This window comes from Aptenodytes patagonicus, chromosome 4 (genome assembly GCF_965638725.1).
Source record: "Aptenodytes patagonicus chromosome 4, bAptPat1.pri.cur, whole genome shotgun sequence".
NCBI lineage: Eukaryota > Metazoa > Chordata > Aves > Sphenisciformes > Spheniscidae > Aptenodytes > Aptenodytes patagonicus.
In genome coordinates this window covers 37,333,607-37,361,057 of record NC_134952.1, presented here as the reverse complement: position 1 = coordinate 37,361,057, position 27,451 = coordinate 37,333,607, and the positions used below count along the sequence as shown (strand labels likewise).

The following is a 27,451-nucleotide window of genomic DNA, read 5'->3' as shown; positions in this document are numbered from 1 at the left end:
TGTCAAGATCAATATTTATTCTATAGCATTAGAAATGATCAGTCTTACACAGGTTGCATATCACACTGGTAAATTGTGGACCAAGTTGAAAAATGCAGTGTTTAAAACAACATTTATCTGAGGCTCCTGTAGGGGACTATGATATGTAACCGGTAACAGGGTTGAGCTGACACATGCGCTGCTGGGTAACCCAAATCCCAGACTGAATAAAAAGAGTAAGCCAGCAAGGACTTCTGAGACGAACATCACCGTGTTACTTAAAACCATCCATATACTCCACTTCTCTCTCTGCAGCATGGCAGCATAGAGCTACCCCACAGAGCTACCATCACATCTGGACTGGGAATCACTCCCAATTTGGCTCTCAGGAGCATGGCTGCAAGCCAGGAGAGATAAATCAGAAATGAAAACCTTCATGAGCAGCTGCTGGGTTAAGCAAGGTTATAAGGAAAGAAAACCAAGGACCTTTCTGCAAGCTAGGGGAAAATCATCATTCTCGTGACAAAGCCTCCATCCTGCACTTTGGGTGCAAAACCCCAACCCAGCGAAGCCTTCCAGAGCCTCTCCATTCAGTTCGCCCATGCCCTGCAGGCAGCTCACATGCACCTTCACATGGTGCAGCAAAATAAAAGAAGCATAGGTGTAAACTGAGTAAAAACCACACAAATGAATAAGCGCTACAGAGGCATCTCTGCACTAGTGCTCTCAGTGGTACAAGTTGATTAGATAATTGGCAAGATTAGCCCAGAGCTGACACTCTACTTAAATAGACAAACGAGTCCAGATGGCTTTGAATAGCTGATTATCCAGCATTGTTGCTTAGAACGAGCATGACCTGAGAAGTGCAATGAACGCAGTTCCCTCTCTGCAGTCACTAGGAGCTGGAGAGGCTCAGCCTTCAGTGGCCATTTATCTCCTTGTCGCAGCAGAACATGGCAGAGTGCAGCTCCTCAGACAGTCCCTGTGCCCCAGACCATGCGTTAGCTTTATTCTCCTCCAATATGGCAGATCCAAGACCCCGTGTAACAGGTTGCGCAGAACTGAGCGTGGATCACCTGCAAGGGAACAGCAGCAGATGAGCAATGAGCAAAGACTTGCTTTTGCTTTGAGTTCCAAGCCAGCACCACTGCATGAGCATAGAGGGCTGTTCATTATCATTTGCGGCCATTAGAAGATGGGAAGTTCGTTGGTGCTATCCCTACCGTCCGGCAGGAAGGGAAAAGCAGAGGTGTCTTCAACCCCAAGGAATTCTTTCAATATTGTCTGCCCTCTGCAGCTTCCCACACCTTGCAGTACCTTCAGGCACAGTCAAATGCCAGGTACTGTATGTTAGTGCAGTTGACTGCTCTCCAATTCCTTCAAGAAAGCATGCAGTTTTCTCCTCAAAAAGCTTGCAAACATTTTTTTATGAGAATACAGACTAAACTTGTCTTTTAAACTGTAAGTTCTAGAAGAAATTAGGATCAGTAATTGTTCTTTCTAGCAATCCTCTCTTCTACATAATGAGTTGAGCCCAAAGCGAAGCTCAATCACCCCCAGGCCTCCGAAGACATATGTAGTAACACTGACCCTTTGCAGTAAAAGGCTACTCTTCCCTAATCCCCTACCCAGCTTCACTTACACAGCAACTTAATTTTTGAAACCTCATACATGCACAAGCATGCCATGCTGCTTGCACACATCACCTGTTGAAAGACCAAGTATCTGAGCGTTATTTTGCTGGAAATGCTGTAATATTAGCTCATCTGAATATTTATATTTTTGCTATCTTATGTTCCTCACATCTGTTTGTGAAAAGTCACATTCAATCAGCACATCCAAACCCAGCACCAACTTCCATTATACAATGCAAGGCTCAATAAACCCTGGACTCACGAGGTTTGCTGGCAAGCTTCCTTATTCCTTTTCTACTGCCCTACCAGTTATGCTACCATTTTCCAGGATATGCACTTCCATTTTCATTAGGAAATAACTACTGCAAAGCATCTACAGATAGGTGATTGATGACTTCTGAGTATAATAGTGATATCTGTACCTCAAACACCTAGAGTCTCTTACCATCAAAGCACTTTACAAGCATCAGTAATAAACGCCCAGTGAGACAGGAGTGGGTACTATAGTGCTAGGTTAGACCTGAGGACAGATGGCCCCAGACGCCTTCTGACTGATAGGGACGGCTGTCCTGACAATGTTAAGTTTTAGCAAACCATCAACGATCTTCACAATTATTTAGGACCTCCTTTCTATGGTAGGTCTTAATGTGTTAAAATGCAAGCCTAGATTTTATTATGAAGACATTATCACTTTAAACAAAACAAACGAAAAATCTTAAGCACACAGGAGGAAGAGTACTCAGGGCTTGGGTGAGATGAACAAGAGAAAAAGCAATGCTGATTTTCAGCCGATTGTGGCATTTCAACAGTGGCAGGGCACTTGATCACTATCCCTTGCGGGAGGCAGCACTGCAGACCCATAAAAACCTAGAGGGAATACCCACAAGGAGATAGGGGAGCAATGCTTTGAGAGCTGTGGCATAGTCCATCACACAAAATTGGCCAGAGCACAATGGGAGAGGAGAGCACGAGCATGAAGACAGTCATAACTACATCTCCAAGCAAGCCCTTAGCCACCATAGGTAGCAACCACAACTCTGATCTACCCTTTTACATCACTCTGTACACAGTAGTCCGTCTCTTACCTCCTGACTAGCCCAGCTAGCAGGAAAAACTCCATGACTACCAAAACAAAATGTTACTTACAGTAATATGTTGAAAGAAGGTATTCAAGTAGCTCCTACTCCCCTGGATTAGCTTTATCAGCTTATTCAGTGTGGATTGCTAATGCTTCATTTGTATGGTTACCCACTCACATCCGCACCACACAGGCGTGGTGTTTACAGACAGTGGAGTTGGGAACCTGCAAGGCTTACAAAGTAATTTAAAGATGATGGTTTGGAAATTATTTTCCATTTTTAACTGTAACTGTCTGGTAATTACGTACCTCTTGCTTCCTTTCTCTTTAACACAGGTGCACATAGTGATAGGAACTTCATCAGAGATTTAGCCCCCAACCCTAAACCCACCACGTCCAAAGGCAGCTCTCTCACGTTTCTGCACTACTGATCACAGCCATCAAAAGCAGACCATCTTCCACGTAAATTCAAGAATAGTGGTAAAAGTCCACTGAACCCTTGGCACTTGCCCTCTCTTCTGGGTAAAAAATCTACTTTGGGGTCAGTTCAAGAATTTTGTATGTTAATAAGTAGGGAAGGGGAAAAGTGCTTAGGGTTAATTTTGTTTCCAGGTGGGCTATTCCCTCCCTTTCCTGGCTGGAGAGAGGAACTTAGCACTGAAAGTTTTGTTTATAGGGCTCACACCTCTTCAGAAAGGACAGAGCAGCCGAGTTTCTGAATTCACCACCTCTCTCTGCAGTGGTGTTTCATGGCTTTGCCACTTTACAGCCATGCTGCTGGTGTGCACTTCACGCTGGAGCAGCCTGATACAGCGAGGGCTTGAGCCACGCATTCACCCGTGCTCCCTGTGAAAGTCCAAGAAAAATAGTATTTGTTCAGGTTTTTACATGCACTGGCATGTTTTTTCAAGGATGTGTCAAAGAAACAATGAGTCCTGCGCTGTCCTCTGGGGTACAAAGATATCCTAATACTACAGTTGCCTTTAAGGAGGAACTCCTTTTGCTTCAGAGAGCTCTTGTGGTGCAAGGCGGGGGTCTGAGGTCTGGCTAGATTAAGTTTTGCTACAGCAATCCTGAGACCAAACTGCCCTGACTAGGCTTCAAGCACTCAGATAAACTCAGCTAATTTACACATGAGTGTGGGAGGAAGGGAGAAAGCTTTCAATGCCATCAGAGAAAGAAGAACAGAGTAAGAAGCAAAAGACACCTATGCACTGCAGTAAGGTGAGAAAAGTTTGGACGCACCTGAAAAATAAGTGCACAGATTCTGTATTTTAAACAGTTTTGAAACAGGAACAGAAATAACACCAGCTGCAGAAATCAGGAATTTGGGAGATGGGACAGTACCTGACCGTTGCACAAATCTAGGCTATAAAACCCTTTTGTCCCCTGCTCTAAGCAGCAGTCCGGACATACAGAGGGGAGAATAAACACCCAAGAAAAAGATCCCTAATTCCCTTCCCGCTTCAGATCAGAATTTGAACAACAAACTTCTGGGAGCAAGGGTGGCATCAGTGTGACACACTTCTTCAGCAGCAGCTCTGGCCTCCACTTTGCAGGGACTGAGCACACCCCAGTCAAAGCCCTCAGGACATCATGGGGAGAAGCCACAGTGGGAGCACTAGCCTGACGCTCTTTCCAGCGTGCTCCCTGAGCCCAGTTCTCCTTTGTGCTATGACTTACATTCAGTGAGGTTACACCTCCCCCTCCTCCCTTTTCAGAGAGCTATAAGGACAGGGTCTGGTCCATACCATCCTGCGTCAAGGCAAGCTCTGATCTGCACAGAGGTACAACCTGGGAGTAGCTCTGGGACTAACTCCTGCAGACAGATCTGCAGCAGCAGCTGCCAGGAGAAGCCACCTGCTTCCACTGCATGGTGCAATGGATCATCAGCCTCTTACGCATGTGATGCAGTAAGAGAGAAGAGGAAGTCCTGACCCATTCTGTGTCAGCACAAGTTTCTGGTATGTTAAGAAACTTCCTGGGGGCTCTGCAGCCAGCCAAGTGTGGTCAATGGGAGCCTGCAAATCCTAATGACTTAAAACTGAAAGGAGACAATTTTCAGCCATTATTTCACTCCTTGTATGCATCGGTTCTCTGATGACCCCCTCCTACCCCAAGCACCATTCAGAGAGAAACTGAGAGTATACCAGCTACCTCAGCCAGCAGCTACGCAGCAAAAGCTCTGGCACAGAGTCCTTGCAGGACTTGCGTGGGCAATGGAGGACTAGAAACAAGTACTTGTGAGGACACCATTCTCCCATCTCTCCAATAAATGCTTTCTGGGTTTTTACTTTTCAGGTAGTAGTTCATGTTAGACCAAAGCCCTACAGTATATTAAATCTCTTCTCCAGATGTTTTGTCTGATCTGGTTTTGCTGCCGGGGTAGTTTTAAGAAACCATACAATCTGCATATAATGCAAAGTGGAGTCATTCAGGTATACTCTGTTCCCTTCAAAGCAAAGAGGAACGAGACCAATAGTGTGGGAGCTTAAAAGCCTTTAGTCTGGCAGAAAGAAAATTTCCCATGGCGCAGGTACTGCCTGCAGATACAGCTATCTTTCCAGCATATCCTCTGAGTCTTAGACGGGAGGTGGTGGGGCTATAAACAAACCGCGGACAACTTTACAGGGCTGCCCAGAGGGCAAGCTGGAGCGTGACTGAGGAGAGAGAGGTTGGTATAACGGAGCCAGTCTTTCAAGAACTCCCTTTGAAGTTGAATATATCTTATTTCCAATCATTAAAGAAAACAGCCAATTCCTGTTTTCCTATAGAAAAGAGGGTAATCGTCTCCTAGTGCTCTGGTCAACATCTTTTTTTCTTTCACAACCACATTTCCTAATTTCCTTCCAGATCTACAGCTGCCACAGAACGAACCACAAGACACTTACATCTTTGATTACATCAAAAGCACGTCTCCTTTAACAGTGCAGATCTTCTCTGGTATTTCAGGGCGTTATCATCACTAGTGGAAAAGTCACAATTTCAGACTTACCCTCCTGAGGTCAATTTTTCTGCTGACACATACCCAGACCAAACCAGGACTGTTCCCAACTAAGTCACAGTGATGCTGACTCCTTTAGGTTTCTGAAACTGCCCTGGGATTTAGCCTGCAATGGCACTGCCCAGCTGTCTAAAATCTCAGAGCAGCGTTATCTCCATTTCACAGATTGAGAAAGAAGGGCAAAGAGAAGTGCACCGATTTGCCCACACAGCAAAATTAATACCAAGAATATGTGCAAAACCCAGAAATGTTTCTGCCTCTATGCCTGCTACTAAGACTTCAATGAAAAGTAGCAAGATAAAAGTATATATTTGTTCTCTGTTACTCCGGTGTCTACTCATTAGAGAATAAGCCTGAAAAACCAAGGATCTTTTCTTCTTTCAAATTAAAGAGATCAGATCTATGTTGCAAAACTTCCCTGATGTAATTCAGGGAAAGGTGGCAAAAGATACAATCCCATATCAACACAGTTTGGCAAGGGTCCCTGGTGTCAACACAACAACACTCAAAAGAGCTGGTATGGCTTATTTTGCCAAAAAAAATAAGCAGTCTTGCTATGTCCGCACTGGTAAGTGTGTGCCCTGGCAAAACACTCCTTCCCCAGACTTGGCTGTGCTGCTCGACTCAGGATGGACTGCTGTAGCTGATATTTTCGTAACTCCCTGTAGTGCTAAAGTCACTTCTTGAGTACTAGCTGAAAAAAAAAACCAAACCAACAAAAAACCAGCCACCCACTCTCTGTATGTTCTCTTTTACTTGTTTCCCAATATCAAGTATTTTTCTTAAAGAACAAAAGAAGTAATAAAATAATTTTCAAAGCAGAATAATGTCAGTACTCTAGCTTACTTTGTAATTGTCAGCTTTGACCTTTTGCATTGCATAAAATGTATTTGGTATCTAAGATTATTGCAATAGTAGTCAATAAAAACTAGTCTTCCAACTGTAGCACAGACTTTTTTGACTCTCTTGTTGCTCACAGCTCAACAAACTCCTGAATTTCTTTTCTTGCAGACATCCTTAGAAATGATGTAGGGACACCACAACTTGAATCACACTGTCGACTCAGCATCAAAGCTAGCAGGTCTCACATTCAAGTACACGGCAAAGTCATGAACTTAACCCTTGGACTTTCCCTACTTACTAACACATCAACATTGAGACCTGTTATTTCTAAAACAATACTCAGACCTTTGTGCCCTCTGCAACCTTTCAGGATTTCCACAGTATAATTGGAGCCAGAGCTCAAAACGTGCTCATTCACCTCTGTACGGTGATCATAACAAAAGGAAGCAAAAAAGATTCTCTCTTCTAATTGTCAAGAAAAAGGTCTACAATATCCATGCTCAGGCAAAAAATACTGGTAGGACGGGAGTTTGTGCTCTGGGGATTTTTGGTTACTTTAAGCAGAATTATGTGTTGAAGCTGATGTTTTATCCGATCTTTCTCCATCAAAAAAACCCTCCAAAACAATAAAACATCTGAAGGAATGAAGCTAAGGCTGGATGTAGAGCGGCTAATGTCATCAACGCTGAGCTAATACATGACTAAGCTTTGACTTACGTCGGACAGTCACACAAAGCTCTTCTGTGTCCTCTTGCTGTCGAAGCTCCCCAGCAGCTTTCAGCGGCACTTGCCCTTCCCAGGATTAGCCTGAAGTAGGTCAGAGTTTATCTGAGGCAGGGAGGGACTCTCTTTTCTGCTTTCTGTTTGCCCACTGCCGGGAATGAGAAGATCAGGGGCTCCTTCAAGTTGTAAAAATAAGAACTAGTGTTAGGATCTGTCAGATACATTAGCATAAAGCCAGAAAAACTCTCCAGAGTTAATAATAATTGAGTGATGAGATGCAAATTTTGGAGTTCAGACCCAGATTCCCCCCTGTGCCTACAAAACCCCAGGATAACAGCACCGAGCTCCAGGAATTATTCTCCCTTCAAACTGATGAACAGAAATCTGGAGCTCCAGTGGTGACATTTATTTTTTGTCCTTTCATAAATTAATTTTTCTGGTAAACTTGGAGGTGGGGGGTGTCACTTGTGCTGAAAAATTTATTTTTTAAAAAAAAGTGAATTTAAGCTCATTTGAACACCCTGAAATATATTGGAAACGTGTTCAAATTAGTCTCTTTCCAGAGTAAAGCCTCCATCCTACACTAATCCAGCATGGACAAACTTCTTGGTCAGCATGAAGACCTTCTGGAGTTTCAGTAAATGTAAATTACAGAAGGAGGCAGAGTTAAATAAGCAGCATCACTTTCCTTTAATGATCCACTGAAAATGGCACAGTGCTACATGGAGATGCAGTGGACACCTTGTAAACCTCAGGTGAAAACAGTAGTAAAAGGACTCCTAGATGCAAGGTTTGGGTAAAGACTTGGGTACCACTTGTGGTGCCTTTACGTGGCTTTCCATGGACAGTTGTCCCACTGCTGGAACAGGCTTAAGACGTTATTAGGCTGCCCACAGGAAGAACAGCAGAGATTATCACAGGAACAACAGGACCCTGGGAAAAAGTGTCAGATTTGAGATTTACCTGAAAAATATGGGGGGAGGGTAGGCAGGAAAGAGGGAAGGAAGCCAAATGCAGCCCCACAGTATGTGAAGTAAAAGTAAGTAAATGTAAACTTATTTTATACACACAGTGCTGCTTCCTGAGCTGGTTTTCTCACAGGCAGAATAGAAGTCATGTTCAGTTTGAACAGAAATATTATTTTTTTAAGAACACACAAACTGCCTATTGAATAAAGAGAAGATCATGAACTGAAAATCTGTATCCTTCAGGAGATCATAAAAATCCCCCCAGGTTACTACAAAGCAACTGTTGGCAGTTCCTCACATACTTGACATTCACTGTTTACAAAAATCTGCAAAGTAGCGACACTGGTTAAAAGTAAGCACAGAGATTTCACCCAGTTAAGCGTGCACGGTGGGAACCTTGCTGTCATAGGAAAGCCAGCAATCCTCTTTTGAATGTGACAAGGTTATGGCTGGATGGAAAGCGAAGAGGAGAGAGAGAAAAAAAAAAAGCTGTATCTTCTGAATGTCACTGAAAAGGTCTTTTTGGTACAATCCATCAGGAGACATTAGTGCAAGCATACAACAATCCTAGGATTATAAAAAAAATAGCCCAGAGGAATTTTGGGCACGGACACATTTCAACTTTACTGCTTTGCAGAAAATAACGCCACCCTGTTGAAGGCAAGACAGTCTCCCCACAACCAGTCGTTGAAAAGGACAGACACTATATAGGAACTTATACAATAAAGTAGTCGTCAACACAAGCTAATGTAGATGCCTGTAATCCAGACCACTGCAACAGTTCAACTATTACTGCTTTCTGGGAGCAACACGCATTGACAATCGAAGTCCAAGGCTTTGCAAAATAATTGGTGAGCAAAACAGACACGAAAGCTAACTGAGATTCTGAGCAGTGTCGTTAGAGGAGGAGGTAAAATCCACATCCAGAAAAAGTCACGCATAAAGTGATTTCAAATCCTTTTATACTATTGTCTGTTTTAGTGACATGAGCCCCCCTCCTGTCACCACCCATCCAAAAAAAGAAAAGAAAAAGATTGTGAATTTTCTGTTTTCACTGCAAACATGTAACATCTGCCCAGCACCATCAGGGTGTAGTAGCAGAAGCAACTCTTCCAGTCCAAGCTTGTACAGGGTATAGACGCAGCCCCCAGTACACAGCCCTCCAAGGCTGTGCTCACCACGCTGTCTTCTCCCCAGCTTTTAATGATGAAGAACGAGGAAGCTGAACTTAAAGAATCCAAAAACAAATTGAGAAGACCCAAACAAATTCAAAACGTACTTGCTAAAACATCACCACCCAACTAATCTGCTGTAATTACAGGGTATGTGCATCCTGCCCTTGCAGACAGCTATAGCTTACGGGGAGCGATCCTGTTGCCTGCAGTCAGGTTACTTTTATGTATAAGGGTTTCTGGATCCTGCCCTTAAACAGAAAATGATTCAAGACACATGCAGACTAGACCAAAAAGTGAAGTAGCTACAGCACAGTTTGCAACTTCATTTCACAGGGCTTGCCATCACATGGCTTTTCTTCCCACAAGCCCACATTATTATTGCTTACAACGAAGGTGTGTAATAATCTACGGTTTAATAAACAAGAATATTTAAAAATTACTTAGCCCTCTACAAGGAAGGGTCTCCCTATCCGCTGCCTCCAGAAATTGATGTAAGTATCAGTCACCCGCTATTTTGGGGCAGAACTTATTATCAGTTTGTTAAACTCCTATTAGGAGTCGTATATACACACACACACACATATTTATCTGATATATGTATCTGAGATGTATATATAAATCAGACTGATGTTTCTGTAATATCCATTAGCAGTCTACAGAAATCCCATTTTCACTAAGGCCAAGCGCTTTTCTTCCTACAGCACTCCTTCCTAAGGAGAAGTCATCTCAGATGGTAAAGCTGAACTGGGGATTATCTTTATACAGCAAGATCTTGGCTGCATGACAGAAAAATTAAAGGAGCCTGCTGATCAGCTAAAATACTACAGCTCCAAGTATGTTTGGATGACAGCCAAAGTCCTGGAATTGTTTTGCCATGAAATCTGCTTTTAGACAGGAAGAACAGGAAAGTTTTCAGTCTGGAAGAGGCTTCGTGATGAAAAGCTTGGAAATCAAGCCCATTATTCACATCCAATCAAGCCTGCCCCTCCCTGCTCCTTGCTCCCCTCTCCATCCCCAGCACAGACATGCCCATGCATACAAGCGCATCCCGCACACCACGCATGCTCTGCGCCTCTTACACGCTTTTGGATGTTGTTTTCAACTGGCCACTCAATATTTAACTCAAAATTATATTGCTGATTTGCCATTTGAGTGAGCTATGCTTCATTCTTGTAATACAGGTCATAGAGAGGACTGTCCTCTAAAATAAGTTCTTTGCCAGTATTATATATTATATATATTATATCCGCTTCAAACCTCCTGGCTCCTAAAGACAAAGAAAGTTCAGTGTTACAAAGAGGGTCTACCTGCTTTTTCCTCTGTCTGCCTGCACTGCAGCCTTGGTCTGCAGTTGCATTTCAGATATCACATACTCTTATCTGACACCTTGGTTTCTGTACAGTCAGTACAGCACAGATATGTATTTAAAATGCAGATGATGTATAGAACTGTACTACTCTTGTGGCCGTAATACAGGGAGCTCTCCAGGGCCGCTGCTGCTGGTGAATTATTGCAGTCACGCTCTCATTGAAGGCAGCAAGAACACAGTCCAGGGTCTAATCCTGGAAACCACAGGCAATTAAAAAGGAGAGCCTGCACACCCGTGAAACACTCCCTGAAGCAGGGTATCTGGCCAGCTTTGCTTCACCTGAGATGCCCAAGGAGTGCCCTCTATCCCTACCCAGGCCTGCATGTAGCTGGGCATTCGCTCGTTGTGCCCAGCAAGGACTGGATGCGGTGGAGAAGCATCCTCAGCAGCTGCAAGAACACTTGCTCTGCACTGATCCCATCTCTGTTTCCATACAAACTGTTCAAAAGGTTTTCATAACACCAGCTTGTCACCACCCTAGGTGTTAGACTATATAGATATCGTTGTGGTTTCACAACAATAAATCTAGTTTCACAACTCCTGCTATTGAATCAAAATTACCTTGCATCATCAGATGGTGGCAGCCTAAGGTCTGCTAAGTCAAATTTCTGTAAGAAGTTGTGACAAGTTAACACTGCAGTGGCAAACTTTGGGCTAGCTCAGGTACTGTCCCCTCCTCTTCCACACTGGCATCAGAGCGCATGGACACCACGAACTCCATGTCAGCTGCTCTAGCGCATTGGATGGAAAGGCAGTTGCATGTCCTCAGCTGATCTGTGCTCTGCTATTACTGGCACTGCTTGAGCCGCACTGAACCGGTGCACATGCCGTCCCAACACCACCATGGAAAGCCGTGATCACTGACACAAGGCACTGCCACAAGGGCTCCAACACTGCTATCTGATTTGAATCCAAATCTGATTAAACCTGTCTCACACCGAGTCTTGCCCTCCCTCCCTTTCTCCCTCTGACAGAACCACCAACAATTTAAACTGGATCTTAACTCTGAATTTCAAGTAAGCTACTGTTTCCCCACCTCCCCACAAGTGTTATAATAGCTGCTTGTTCTAGAAAATTAACTTCATTAAAAGATTTATTGGTGTAATTTACATGATTGAAATACAGCTTTTAGACCAACAGGTGCAGAGAAAATAATTTCAAATTAACACATAGAGACTGTTTGCCTCCAAGTTATTTTTGTTCCAAGCTTGGGAGGGCATGAAAATTGTCATACACAGTATGGCAGGGAACGTGGCAGGGGGTTTAGTCACCGAAGGTTAAGCATGACTGAGAGATATTTAGGCATTACTTTGAAGCCTTTTGTCTGTGCTACAACTATACTTAGCAACCTATAGGCAATTTCATAATTACAGTTTTACCCAGCTGTCTCTAGGATCACTTGCGGCTACTACAGAAACACTGAAGTGGTCACACAGCCCCTCATGGCTTTGAGAACTGAAGAGAGTTCATTACAACCCCAAACGTAGTCAATTCACAGCTACTGACCATCTCCTTGGCAAGCCGTGGGAGGCAAAGTCTACCTACCTTGGCTCAAAGAAGCTGTTTACAGCCGTCAGCTGCTTGATCTCACCTTGTCCCTTCAGCTATCGGGAGGAAGAGAGTCTGCAGAAAGGACAAGACAGCTTCTGTAGCTCTGAAAGAGGCTTACAGAGTTGAATGAGGAACAAGTTATGCCTCCATGACCTGAAGCCCCTCAGCGCACCTTCTCCTGCTGCCCAGGCAGGGTACTTTCACCTACAGCCAGCCCTGATCTCATGGAGAACATCTTACAGGCTTTGAGGAGACTTCTTGATGGGACCCCTCCAGCACACTTCTCATTTGGCTATATGTTTTATCTATAAGCCACTCTCTCTTGTTACAGAATCATCAGAATCCTGGATTTTATGCATATACATCCTATACTATACTTCATCCAGGTCATCAAATCTACTGTGTAGATTTTTCAAATTCTTCTGCCATCAGCTCCAGGACAGCAAGTGAAAAGGGTGGGGTGGCCACACCACTCTGTGGTCTAGCAGAGCTCAGCTAGCATGGGATACCTGGCTCTCCTGATCCACTCTGGATTAGGGTGGCACAGATTTATCAATGGATGGCATTGATCAACTAACGGTAGATAAAATGAGGCATGGACCACTTCCAAAGACATGAAATTTTGCATCTTGGGCAAGTTAACTATAACATTCTCAGAGTAGTAGAGGAAATTGCCTCTATTCCTGACCTACTGCTGTCATGAAACCAGTTTACATTGTCCTGAAATGTGTTTGTGTTGAAAGGGATTATTTCTCTTGCAAGAAGAATACTAAATTTCTAACGATGACCTGTTATTGACAACTTCTGTGTTACACAGGGTGATATGCTTTTATATTATGTTGCATACCTGCTAAGAATATTTTGTTTATGAAGTTATTTTACTGCTTCATGACTTCTTTTTGATCCTGAATATCCTCAGAAAACAAATATTCCATTTAAATGCCTCGCCTGTCTTTTGAAATGTGCAGGATAAGCCATTACAAACATTCCCAAAGGCAATGCCTCAAAGCGTGGTTTATTTCCTCTGCGCTCCACTAAGGTTGTCCGAGTCATGGATTTTCTGCCTGCTTAAGTCTGTAGTCTAACTATTACCCCTAAGTACAGTACTGAATTCCAGTGTTGCAAGTCCAAGGGTTTCTGTTTCCTTCTTACGTACAGCCAGAGATTTGACTTTGCTCTGGCAGCCCCATTGTACCAATCACACATGGTTGGTCCCGAGCGCTCAGCATTTCTCAGCAGTCTAGGCAAAGCGGAATTGTGCTTGCTCTGAGGACGAAGCAGAACGGCACGTCTTGCTCTCCTCTTTGGAGGGGTCAAAATTCAGCTGTACAGCGGTGGCAGAAGGGCTCTGACAGACACTGCTGCCTCAGAGAGGCTCACGGTACTAAAGCTAAGTGAGTTCCCTGATCCCAGTAACAGGACGCCACGGTCTAGTTCAGCTCTTTGCACACTTACACATCCACAGTATTCAGCCTATCCTTGTTCCCCTCCTCATCACCTGCAAAATACATATATATGGTGCTGCTGACCTGGGGAGAAGAGAGAAGTGTAAAACAACTAACCTGCACCCCATCAGTGCTCCCACCTCACTGCTGGCATAACCTGACATTTGGAGGGTCTGTCTGCCTGGTGTGTGTTTCCCCCTTAACTCCTTCTTCAGGACATCATTTTTCCACCCACATCTGCTTACGCGTGGGCAACTGTCAGTTTTGCTTGCATCTAATGCCAGATTTAGATAGCTCAGTTCCTTGTATTACCAAATAGTTTAACATACTATAAAGAGGCAGAAATTTGGGTATGACCTCGAGACCTAGCGTTATGTCAGGACTCCTGACCAAGACACTCAGAATTAGTTTTCCCCTCCTCTAAAATCGAGTAACAGCCAAGTTCTCCTTTGCAGACCACTGTGCTGGTACTACCTAACAGCGGTGAGGTACTCTGATAAACTAGTATCAGAGTCCACAGAAACACCATGTATTTACTCCGGTCTTCAAAAGGGATCACCTTTCCCAATTTATTGATTGGCATTGTAGTTGATTGGGTGTGACATTAATTTTATGCTTACATGCATTTGTACTTATCACGCTCAAAGCGTTTTGACATAGTATGGTGCAAACAGACATGTCGCTGCATGAAAACTGAAAGTTTGCCTGCACAAAGAAATCAAATTCATTAGACTAAAATAGCTTTCAAATCGGTTTAATTTGATAAATCTGTACAACTCTCCTGTGTGGATATTACTAAAACTGTTTAAGAATACTTAGGCTGCCATCACATCATGCACCAATAGCAGAGTATTTGCACAAAGGAATTCAGTTGTTGAGCTGTTATGTATTAGCAGATATTATTTTATTAAATCAGATTTCATCTCAAGAGAGGTTGGGAAAGAGAAGGGGAAGGGAGTGCTAGGTTATTATCATTCTCTGCATCTTTTTTGCATTGTTAAGTTGGTTTATGGAACGGTTACACGGGTATTCTTGCAAAACTAATTCTAATTTACTGCATAATCCTATTTGTTTATTTTGGTTCCAAAGAAAGCTGAGGTTCTCAACACTAGGGCTTTCTTACATGTCACCACAGGTATATTTTATCTTACAGCTAGCATCTACACATTTATTCCCCGAACAGTCATAGGAGAATGGTTTCAGAGAGACAAAAGGAAAATATCTGTTCTGCTTAGGACTCACGAGTGAGCAGGAAAACCTGCAGAGTGAGTAAAACTATACTATGGACCATGAGCCCAAAACGGAAACCAGACATTTTTTGTTTGCAGTTGAAGTCCAAAGTGATCCCAAATTATGCCAAAACCCAACCCACTTTGGCTGAAAGAGGATCACTGCATTTGAAAATGAGTCAAGAAAGGGATGCTTAATTACACTCAAGGCTTCTGCCTTCAAGCACTGCAGCTAGACTTACAAAGACAAATATACCCTGACCTGAAAATCCAGTACAGTATCTATTTTTTCTCATACTTCTCATCTTTGATCAAACCCAAGAAAGGGAGGAGATGGGTAGCCTCTGCTGTATTGCTGCTGCTTGCAATCCCCACTATCCCCATCATCCTCACGTAGCCCTGTACAATCTTTTGTCTACTGTGTTATTACGTGAACTTCACCTAGCTCTTTCCCACCAGCCTTCTGATTCAAGACTTTTCTTCCTCTGTCTTGTCAATTTGTCGCAATCATCCACAGCAATTCCATTTTCTGCTTGAGGAACCATCCCATCCCTCAGCTGTATGTTTTATCATCACCACAACTTCATTCAATTCTCAGCCCTTTTTTCTTCCATGCAAAAGAAGGGTGTTGAATTATGATGTCCTTTGCAAACAGTTCCTCTCCAATTCCTCATCTAATGTATAGCTGCTCTTTGGCCACCAGCTCCCTAAGCTTTTTCCTGAGACACTCCTTCATCCTGTGAGATCTGGTTTGCAAGCAATGATTACAGTTTGGCCCTTTCTTCTTGGCTTCACCTACTCTTACCCATTAGCATGGTGTTATTTCTCACCGTTCCATATCCTCTTCTACTTTTGATTCCTTTTCCCTTCCCTTTTATTTCAACTTCTGTCTAGCTAACCAGTCCTACTAGTTCATCAACACCTGTCACCTGGATTGATGCTACAGATCATCTCTGAGAGAAATCCTGTAGCAAGGACGGTCTTTCTCATCACAACAGTGTTCTCTCCTCTTCCAAAGACACCACTCACCCAGTTTGGCCCCTGCTTCTAACATTATGCCTTCCACCAGTGCTCTTTGCACAAGATCTTGCTGATTTCATCCAAGAAAATTTAACCATATTCATTTCCCCACAACTATCCTTTCATCCTCTCATGTCACCAGATCAGAAATTTCTCATCTTCACAGGAGCTGAACTTGCTTCCAGCCTAGGACAACAAATGCCACCAGTACTCAACAACAAAACAAAACACAACAAAAAAATCCCAACAATGCCATCCCCCCAAAAACCAAACAAACAAAATCCTTCAGTCAGAGCTTATTCCATAAGCAAGAGAGGAAAAAGAGCATTCAGATCCCTGAACAAAATTTCTCACCATCCTTTCAGAGCAAGCATCAGTACTTCCCTCAAAACAATCCAGAGGGGAACTACCAGCTACAAACGTAGTTCTTCTGCAGAGCCCTTCCTTGGGCAAGTAGGCAGTCCTGAGAGGAGCCTCAAACCCCACCTGCTCCTTCTGTGCTGGGGCCCAGTATATCACGTGGGTACCATGTTCCTGGGCTCACTTCCAGCACCTCCGTGCTGTTTGGTTAAACAGGACCAGATGTTCCCCGCATCCTTAAAAGCCTTTGCTCCCTGTTACACTGCTCTTTTCTCTAACTCCTCACTTGCACTGGTGACCCCATCCCATCTGAGTGATGGATGTAGCTCACACCTGCTCCCCTCCCTTCACCCTGGTCCTAAACCTGCCATTCTCCCCTCCTGATGCAGACCTTTTAGGCTCTCTCAACTACTGACATCCACACTTAGTCACTGCCTTTCTGAGATGCTTCCATATCTTCCTCCTTCCTTCCATCTTAATGCTTTCTTAATGCACTGCTACGCTAAGAAAGCCTTCAGAAAGACCTTTAGAAAAGGTAGGTCTGCTGGGACCACCATCTATTAAGCTGTACTACAGCTTCTCAGTTTCCTTCTAACCTGCCAAAACGCCTTTATCCTTTGACCCAGACTGAGCTCCTTGGGGTGGGAATATTTGTTTTCTCAGAACCTATGAGCACCTGGTCCAAGAGCAACCTTCTAGGTGCTACAGTTATTAATAACAACAATACAGTCACCTGTGGCAGAACATTTCACAGCTTGACTGCTTTGCATAAGGAAGTATTTCCTTCCTGTTTTTAAGTATCTGTTTTACTCAACTGTCTTACTGGTCCTCAAGCTAAGTTGGAGGAAAGGAGAAAACTACATGGAAATCTTAAGATGGATAAGCAGAATGGCAGTATTGCTTGAAGGCAACAGCATTCATGCTGAAAATAATTTTGTCTGAACAATTACTGGTTTAATTCCTGGCTTGGTACACAGAGATTTCAAACCCATGACCTTGTAGGTCATTGTGTTTTTTCCTGCAGCTCAGTAATGCTAGTCATAAATTTGCATCAGTTTCAACAGTTTCAGGCCTCCACTTCACCATTTACTCACCACTGCATTTTCTTTTTTTCTTTGACATTTTCAATAAAAGTGTTCAGCTTGTCATTTCAAACTACTCTTTCAAACTAAATTTAATTTTAAAATAGTCTGAAAGCAAAAAAGAGTGTTTTATTCAAGCCAATGCAGTTTTGTAAGATCTCTGTTTCAGCAAAAAAACTGAAGCCAAAATTACTTCTATTTCTCCAATTTTTTCCCATTCTCACCAACGCAAAAAAATGTTATTAGCACAACTTCAGTCTGCAAGCAACTGCCTTAGCCTGAATAGTGCATCATCTTCTCTTGGTTTCCAGTGTGGCAAAAAAATGGACAGATTTTAACGTTATATCTCCACCAACACTACCGGTGCCATTGCCCCAGGAACCCCACTGCAGACTCCTGAGTGCCATCTCGTGACCCTCTACCCCTTCGTGCCCTACACCTGTCCAAGCACACCTTGGTGGCACGGTGCTCCACCAAAACACAGGCTTGGGCTATGTGCCCAAGAGCCGCACCTGCATGAAGCTGCGCAGGCAGACCACCCGGGAAGCGTCCCTGCAAACCCGATGGCCACATCCCTATGGTCTGTGTGTGCAGCAGCCAAGATATTCCAGGTGCCTTTTCCCACGACCATCCATCAGCCCCTATTCAGTTTCTGTGAGCAGAGGAGGTCAGGTCCATGAAGCTTGGTGCGGACGCAAGACGCATTTTAAACACACTGACGAGCAAAAGACATCTAAGGTGCATCCTGACCTCGCAGATCACATTAAATCTGCACAGCTAGGCTGAGCCGGGCTCCTTTCTCAGGGTCACCAGCACCATGGGCAAGAGGGGCAGGGCACGGCTTCCCACACTTGAGGCAGACTTTGTGACCTTTACACCTTCTGAGGCTCCAGCAGATAGTGTTTCCTGGGGCCTAGACTCGTCCTCTCCGTACTCCCAGCGCCGTGCCTGCGGCTCACCTCTGCCTGACTTGCAACACCGCTTTCTCCACAGCATTTCATCAGACTGCTGTAGCAATTTGGGCCCGTACATACTCTCTTTCAGGCTGTCTTTGCCAACCCTGTTGTGACACTGCATCTTGGAGCAACACGTACCCATCCATAACCTGCAAAACTGTTTAAAGTGGTCATCTCTGCAGTCTCTTAAGCAGCAAAGACTGCAGAATAACGTGTCGGGAAGATAGTATTTTGCGGGTAGCGAGTGTATGTTCTTTGCATGTAACAAGTCTTATGTATTTGCTAGGGATCCACCTCAACCTTTTCCTCAGCATGCAAGGCAGATAGACGGGAGGGAACTGTAGCTGTTACGGGAAAAGTTATGTAGGTAAAAGGTTAAAATAATATCATTGGCTTGGGCCTCCCGCAAGTTATCTGAGATCAGAGTTAACCATTCACAAATGCTGAGGTGCCCTGAGGGAATAAAATAGGATTGCTGTGCTCCCTTTGGTAAGATAATTAGAGGTTACTGGGAGAGGATCATTGAGGCAGGAGATAACCTAATAAAGAAGGGAGGAGGTTACAAAAGCCAACTCTGATTTTCACAATAATGGTACAACCTGCACAGGATTCTACATTCAAAAAAAACCAAACAAAAACCTCAGGTCTCCCTGGAATATGGCAAGCACAGTTTTTAATGCAAAAACCACAGAAACATCCATGTTCTTGCACATTAACTTTCACATCTGTACATTTCAACGTGCTAACTCACCCATGCTTCTCACTGTTGGCCCAGGGCCCACATAAATATAATTATACATATGATATTTTATAGGTGGGCCCATATATCTAAAGGCTAAGCAGATCAGACCAGGTTTACACAATCCAGTCAAAGACTGGAGGAGCCCCTGTGCAGCTGTCTGGCAGCTAAAGCAGCTCTTTGGTCCCCCTGAAATCCTTCTAACAGCCTTTATCCCAAGCCACAAAATGTTCTCAACGTGTCCCTGAGGAAAATCATGCATATCACGCCGGTTTATACAATTTTAATTCAATTATCCTTTTAAAATACATCATACATGTCTACTGCTTGAAAAGCTTATTTGTATTATATTATTTGTAAAAAATCTGTAAATGATGCTATGATTCCATACAAAACAGAGATTCACACATTTACAGGAGAGTATGCAGGCAGAGGTGCCCCGAAGCTGGTTTAGCACCATATCATGATGGCTTTTTTAAAAAATTTGTTTCTTAAACACATTTAAGGTTTAAAAATACCCATTTGTTCTTAAAATCCCTTATTATGTTTAGAGACTTTTTAGTGAAAACTTCAAGTTAAAATGCTTCTATTTTATCTAAAAATGCAAAGTGCAGACTGACTCAATCATGGCAATATGTATTCAGCTAAAACTCCTAATTTCAATGACAGAGTTTCTTGAGTAACAGCAGAGGGCTAAGTACCTAGCTTAAAAGCTACTTTCAATGCAAGTAAACCAATCTAAAGATCACCACACCTTTCTTACTAGGAGAGTCCCTAGTTGCAAGGCATAGATCAAAAGAAACACCTGGCAGAAAATTCAGAAATGGCAATACTTCTAGGCATCCCACCTTAAGTAATTACTAAGACATTACATTTACACTACATTTTGGGTTATTATTCCTCTTTCTTTTCCCACCCACAAAAGGGAAAAGAACTACCTGAAGCACGAGAGAAACAGAATAAAGAGGTGTGATTGTAGGTGGATCAGTATTACTTTTCAGTCCTGAAATGTCAAAATAATCCAGGTTTTCTCCCTGAGGTCCTCCTGAATAAAATATGCTGCCCCACTAAAAACATCTACCAGTTCCATCAACGTCTTCCAAGGGTTGGACAGCTTATTGTGTTACCAACCAAAATACATCAGTCCAGCCACACCTTCTCCACAGCTCAATTCCTCTTGAGCCATCACACCTCCTTTCTTTTCTCCGGTCCTCACTGGACTGCCCATCACATCCATATGCAGAGCGAGAGGGCAAAAGCAAGTCAGTCTTGTAGGGAAACAGATCTTTGTTAGGCTGCTGCAAAACCAGCCCTAGTGCTGTGCAGGTACAGCTCAGAGACCAAAAGATGCAGACCTCTGCCAGAGTCCTGGCTCTTAGCGTTTAGTGAACGCAGGTAAAGAAACCAGGAGAATTGCCTTGGAGAAGACTTAAACTATGTCTTACCTACAAGCCTCGAGTCCCAGCAAAAAGGAGGGCAATCAGAAATCAGCCTAATTTCTGGTAACGGGCAGCTCAAAAGCACTTTGTAGGAGCTTCCAGTTAAGCAAGGCAGATGAAGGCAACTATGAGACATTATACAAAAGAATGAAGAGTAAGGTGGCTCATAAAATTGAGCCCCGTAAGCAGCATGGTTTTGAGTACAAAAAGAAAGGGGAAAGAGAATCTGCGACTGATGGGAGATAAAGAGCTATCTTTGAGAAGCTCAGTGGACCTCTAACAAGAAACGTAATTCAGATCTGGGACAGAAAGACATTTAGCAAGATGCTGCAAGGAGATCCAGAATTAACTTGGGACAAAGCAATGAAAATTTGCCGGCCAAAGAAAGGCACCCCCATCACACTGACACAGAGCAACTTCACAGCGTATGGCAGTAGTCTGATACTGCGAGCACAGAGGAGAATCTAAAGTAGCAGATGAAAGCAGATGTGAATCAGAGGGACATGAAGGAGAGCAGTGCCAAAGTCCACAAGAAATCAGAGAATACTCTGGAAAGATGGCCAATGCCAAGTTTTTTTTCTATACTTCATGTGCGAGCATTGTTGTGCTCTTAGCATGCCAAGCTGCTGCCAAAAGGGCCTCCCTCTCCCCCTGCTCCCTTGAAAAATGTTGACTTTTTAAATCCTCAAATAGGTGATTTGTGATTTAGACTACAAACTTATATAACACACAGAACGGAAGGCTGGTGAAGGGCGAAGTCCAGAGCTGAGCTGACATGTCAATCCAAGTCAAATACATGCTGTTTGGTCTCTTGTGGACTGTGGACTACAGTTGTCAGATTAACTACTCTGGACCAAACCCTGAAGAAAGCCATCAAATCTCCTAGCATAGGATGGTCTGGCCAGCATTTTCTCGGGTATTATTACAGATCTCAGAATTAAACCAAGTTTCATCTGAAAGCACCAGGAGGCTGACTCCTAGCACGATGCATTAGAAAAGATGAATGGCAACCATGCAGAACTTGAAAATCCTCAATGAAATCCCTCAACTGGAAAGCAACAGTAGAGGAGCTGTAGAAGCAAACGTACCCAACAAAGAAAACGAAAGAAACACACAGGAGAAGCTACCCAAAGGAAAGCAGGCACTGGTGCATTGGTGTCAGAAGGAAGGTAGCCGCTGTCTCCTACGTGCCTGGTGAGAGTAACCACCAGGCTGTGGTACAGAAGTGTCTCCAGTCTGGATCCTGTTTTGAGGGATCTAAGTTACCCCAGGCATTGCGCAGGGAGTCCCTGTGATTAACTGAAGGGTCGGGACTCTGCTTCTCCAGTGGGACACCTGGGGTGAGGCTCAAAGCTCCTTCTCAAATGCAGCCCACAAATACCAAAAAGGTCGGATAGAGCAAACATGATTTTCTACCAAAAAGACAGTAAAAATTAGGTCAAATACTGGAAAAACTCGAATCCACTGTTTATTCTAGACCTAGTATTGCTGCAACAAGCCAGTATCTTTTGGAAGAGCTTTCCTCATTCTGTGGGAGATACCCTGGATTGTTTACCAATCTTCACAGCATGTTTAGAGGTCAGATTGTATCACCTTTCATGCATGTTCTTTTCCAAGAACCACAGGAAAACAACAAAACCTCAGTAACAGCTTATTTAGCTGTTCAGCTATTTGCTTATCGAGTTAAGCACTTCACTGAGAAAGCTTTCAAACTGATTTAAGAGTACAAATTCCACTGGAAAAGGAACAGTCTTAAATGCAGCCTTATTTAGCAAAATACTTAAACAAGTACCTGAGCTTAGCTGGCTTTAAATTTCTAAAAATCTTAAACTTTCTGACAATAAGTCTCATGGATACTGAATACTGGCAATTTGCCTTCAGCAAGCTTATTACAAAATACACTTCTGTGTGTCTGGAGACTAAAATTTACACTGCTAAATAAAGGCACCCAAACTCCCAAAATAGTACTGGAAAATTAAGTTCTCAGAAGAAGAGGGAGAACTGTCTGACCTGAAAAAATGTACGACTTCTGCTATCACAGCCGCTGCTGTTAATGCTCAATGATTAGGGTGAAATTTAATAAGGATTACAAATGAAGAATTGCTTATTAAGCAATTTACTTCTCCCTTTTACCATGGTTGAACAATTCCCTACAGTACTCCCTTGAGCTTTCTGTCCAGGGTGTTTAAAGATGACTCTCTTAATGCAGCTTCTTTGAAAGATTATGCCTTAGTATAATAGATTTGATCAAGAAAATCAGTCTGGTTTTCTTCCTAAATTTTCTTTTAATGTCCTCCTCCTTCTCCCTTTACCTGTTTTGCCTAAGGCCGCACTTTATCTCCCTCTCCAACTGCCTGATAACAGAACAGCGACAAATAAAAAAGTGCTTTGAATGAAAGAGAAGGTATGTACCATGGTTTGGTAAACAAGACAACTTCCAGTGAAGAATGTCTGTATAAAAGTCATGAACAAAAGCTGCTTCTTTTTCTTTTCTGGATTCCCATAGCTTCGCAAAAACAAACAAACAAAAAAGAAGTTGAATATTTGCAATAACACTTCCAAAAGGCCATGAGCTTCTCTTTTGCATTGCTGTCCCCTGAGCCGTACCACATTAGAAGTGCCCAGGTATGTCCCAAATGTGCCATATAGCGTGGTACCAAGATGCCTGACCTGGCTAACAGGCTCTGCCGCTTCCCAGACACAAGCTGGTAGCTCCATACGGCACTGCAGAGCATACATCCCAGCTGGTGCTAGCTGTGGGCTCCCTGCGCCATGCCCTGCTGCGTGGTACACATTCCCGGGCTTTCGGATGCCTTACGGATCTTTCTCCTTCTGGCACCTCTCTGGCAATTGCTTGTGCTTGACCATCAGCATTAGAAGATATTTTTGCAGCTCAAGCAGTCTTTTATGTACTCAGTAGCTGTGAACAAAGAAGAAATCTCTCTCTGTTACCAAACAGATCACCAAGACCTATTTTAGAGCTTTTGTAACACTGAGGTTAAAGACCAGAGCAGATTGACAGCTGCTTGGAAACATTTGCTCAAATTTATCCCTAATGTAAATTCACTAAGTTCAGAAGCAATACAGCAGAGGTGAATTTAACCTGTTCATTCCACACATGTCTGAAAAACCACAGTGTTCTTAAGACATTAGCTGCCTTAAAAAAAAAGTTGCATTTTTCCTGGAAATAAATATTTATTCAATGCAAAAATCAGTGTCATCATTAACAGAGAAAGTTTGTACCAACACTTCAGTGTTTTAACTCTGTGTTTAGAAAATCAAGATGAACATGCAAGTGTAAAGAAAAACATTAAATAGGCTGAACATGCCGTCAAGTGAAAACAGAGGCTTTCAGTGCCATCAGAGGCATAACTTAATGCCCTCTGGTGCTAATGGAATGACTCCAGTAGATTCACATGGACTTTTCTGGAGTTAAAAGGAACAGTGATTGTGGAATAAAATTAGTTTTGTTCTGAAACAGAACACCCAGGACTGAGAGTGAGGTGTAGCCATGGCCCCTTTTCTCCTTCTGCTCATTGCCTTGCGCCATGCAATTCATATACCCCTGCGTCAGCGCCTGCAGTATCAGCTGCCAAGTGTGAGTACTCCTCTGCAGACAGGAGAAGGGCATCCAGACAACATCCCCACACAGAGAAAGTCTAAAATAATAATATAATAATAAACACCCCCCCACATTTACATCATAAAAGCGAATGCATGACTAGGGTGATTCCTAAGACCACCTCTGCAACAGACTGGGAATGGTTTGAGAAGCACCCAAAGAGAGGCAAGCGGCGGCAATGCCAGCTCATGCAGAAAGGGTAATAAAGGACCAGAAACCCTGCCTGAAAAGACAATGCCAGGGTCGCCCCCACCAATAAAAACTAGCACATAATGTGTATTGAATCAGTCTGTACTCCTGGAAAAGTACCCAGTATGTATCTTTTAAGTGGCTGATGTGGCTGATCACACTGAAGGACTTCTCTTGACCATGATCAAAATACGCCTAAAGGCTCCAGTGCCGACATCAGTAGCAGAATGGCTTGGTCAGAGTATTTAGTCTATATATCCAGTGTAATGAAAAGCTGGAATTTGTGTTTATCATATAAAAAGGGAAATATCCATAGACCAAGGTTAGATGAGGATCCAAGTAACAGAACTTACAATGCAGGGACTTACAAAACTGTGGTTGAAAATCACTGCTTAATAAAAACAGCACAGTTGTAATTTAGAATTAAACAACCCCGTTCCAGGTGCCATCAGGCACAGTTGTGTCCATCCAGCCTCTCATGCACATCCTGGACTGACTTCTCCTGTCCCCTGCTCCTGTCAGAATGGTCAAGAAGACAGCACTGATTTTTTTCCTTGATGGTAATATAAAATTAATATCCTAGTTATTTAATCTTGCTTCACAGCCTCTTAGTGTTCATCAATCTATTAGTTCATCAACGTATTTCTTGACAGTCTCCTTCCCATCCTGCAGAGCAACGTCATCTGGCTAACATGACATTTTAAATAAAGATACTTTTATTACAGATAGAGGTACCAAAAGGAAAAAAAAGCCCCGCACTCTCCTTATTTCACTTGCAGTTTCATTAATGCTTTTAGCTTTCAGCCAGTTTGAAGTGTTACGAGAAAAATCAGCTGATGCACACTACAGAAATATCTCAAAAAGGAAAAACATGTCAACATTACTTCACGTGCCCCTTCTGATTTTATGCCAAATTCTGTTTATTTTGCAGTTGACTCTATACTGATGCATGGGGATTAAGAACAGAAGTGCTCCTGTTTTACACACCAAATGCACTGAAATGTATCTCTCGCAGCACTGTCTGTGCTGCTTGCCGGTGCTCTTCACTGCACCTTCGCTCCTGAGTACCATAATAGCAGACAGTCACACGTTGTGCCATTATTATTTCAAACCAAATTCTTCTCAGACAGACACAGGTTAACACACTCTAAGTAAAAACAACCTGCAAAGGTGCATGCTGAATTAATAACCTGTTTCTACGATACCGACTTTGGACAGCCTGCATCCCTAATAGTCAAGCGAATACGTGTTTGCTATAGGTTTTTGATCACAGGTCCAACACAAACAGGGGAGGCTGTGACTTCCACTTCCATGAAAACACTAGCAAGAGGAAACAGCAATATGCAGCAGACTGCTTGTGTACATCCCGGCCACGGGTAAGAGGATGGAGAAGTGGAGGGAGGGATTCTGAAGCACAAAAGAGAGGACAGAAAGGGAATGGAAAATGACAGAAAGATGCTGGGAAAATAGTCTTCTTGGGAAACTTGATGATCTTTCCTTCCCAGTCTACCTCTTGGCCTTTCGCATCTGCCACTGGGTATCCTATGTACCTGTGAATGGTGCTAAACATGATTTACTCCATCAGTATAAAACGGTTGTCAAAATTTCCCCGCATGCCTTGTTAATAAAATGCAGTATTTCCTCTCTGCTGCTCTGCAGTGTTTTGGTAGTTTCCTCAGGCTGGGACTCTGTACTAAGAGAAGCTAGCAAGCAGCTAGCACCTGCCAAGCAGTCGGGCAAGTTCACCATTTACATACAAACAGCTGTTACACAGACCTGTGCGCAGCAGGCGTGAGAGAAAAACTTTCTCTGTTTAAACACCAGTTACTCTCCCAGCTTTAATTTTTGTCTCTCATCACCCTTCTCCCGTGTTATTCAATTAGCTGAGCCGAGGAGCCTGCTCGCCGGAGCAGTGGGGTGAGCTGCTGGCGGCTCCCATTGGCCTCCCCGCTGGAGTGGGAGCTTGTGCAACCCAGCCCAGCCCTGTAAGTCAGATCTGCTGTGACAGGACTCCTTCCTCGCCTGGTTTCTTCACATGGGATTGCCAGCTGTCAAACTAGGCAGAAGGGATAACTTGGGATGATTCGGGTGCGAGGATTAAATTCAATTAATTTTTACCACTTGTTAATTATTATAAGGTTCCCTCTTCCCAGGCAGTGCACACTGGCAACCAGGAGCAGAGCAGAGGGAAGACCGTCTGAAGACAGTCTGAAGAAACATGGGGCTCTGCAGACCACGGTCTCCAAAGGGAGGAAGAGGCCAGTTATAACACCAGAGAAAGCTGCTAAGACGCTGTTCCCTGAGACAAACTCTTTCTCTCCTTCCACTGTGTAGTTTTAGGTGGCAGTGCATGCTCTGTTGAAGCAGAGTACGTTGGTCCTGTACATTTGACTTGTATGCCAAACACCTGCAAGTGCCTCCACAGAAACGACAGCGTGGGATGTGCTCAGGCAGCAACAGAGTCCATTGCTTCATTGAGCTGCTATTTATTAGGTTTCCGAGGGTTTGGGACAATTCTCCTTGGACTTTCCGGTTGCTATCAGAGCTGTTAGGCATACTGCAGACTGACTGATGCATCTGGAGCAGCTATTTGTCCAAGGTGACCAAGATTTTCACATTTCAAATGCTGCACTCCTAAAGATACCTAAGAGATTACTCTCTATCTAGTATCAAAAGGCATTGCCATGGGCTGATTTTAGTGGAAATCAGGTTTTTCCAGATTCCTGGCTTTTGCTGGAATCAGTATGACTCTGATAAGAGTGGGAAAAACTCTTATCAGGTTCCTTCTGCACAGATCTATGCAGCAGCAGGGGAAGGAGGCTGTTGGGAGACCAGGGGGGGAAAAACAGCCTGACTCAGGTTTATCCAGATTATAGGGATCCTGAAGTTACCCTAAAGTTGCTGCTTTAGCCCATTACCTGGAAAAATCTGCTCTGTTGGCACAGCACTTGGCGAGATCCCTGTTCACCTTTTTCAACGGCCCAGCTGTCAGGTTACGGGACTTGAGACCTTCCTACCTCTGCAGTTATCAGCCATAAATGGGGTT

The 27,451-nt window shown here is 43.5% G+C and overlaps 1 long non-coding RNA gene across 1 annotated transcript; it reads right to left on the bottom strand.

The window, feature by feature from the left end:
* On the bottom strand, window positions 1-27,451 carry LOC143160055 (uncharacterized). The gene is made up of 3 exons (XR_012995310.1): window positions 27,324-27,451; window positions 7,256-7,437; window positions 1-1,055 (listed from the first exon to the last, which is right to left on the bottom strand). It is a non-coding gene; the product is annotated as an uncharacterized LOC143160055 (long non-coding RNA).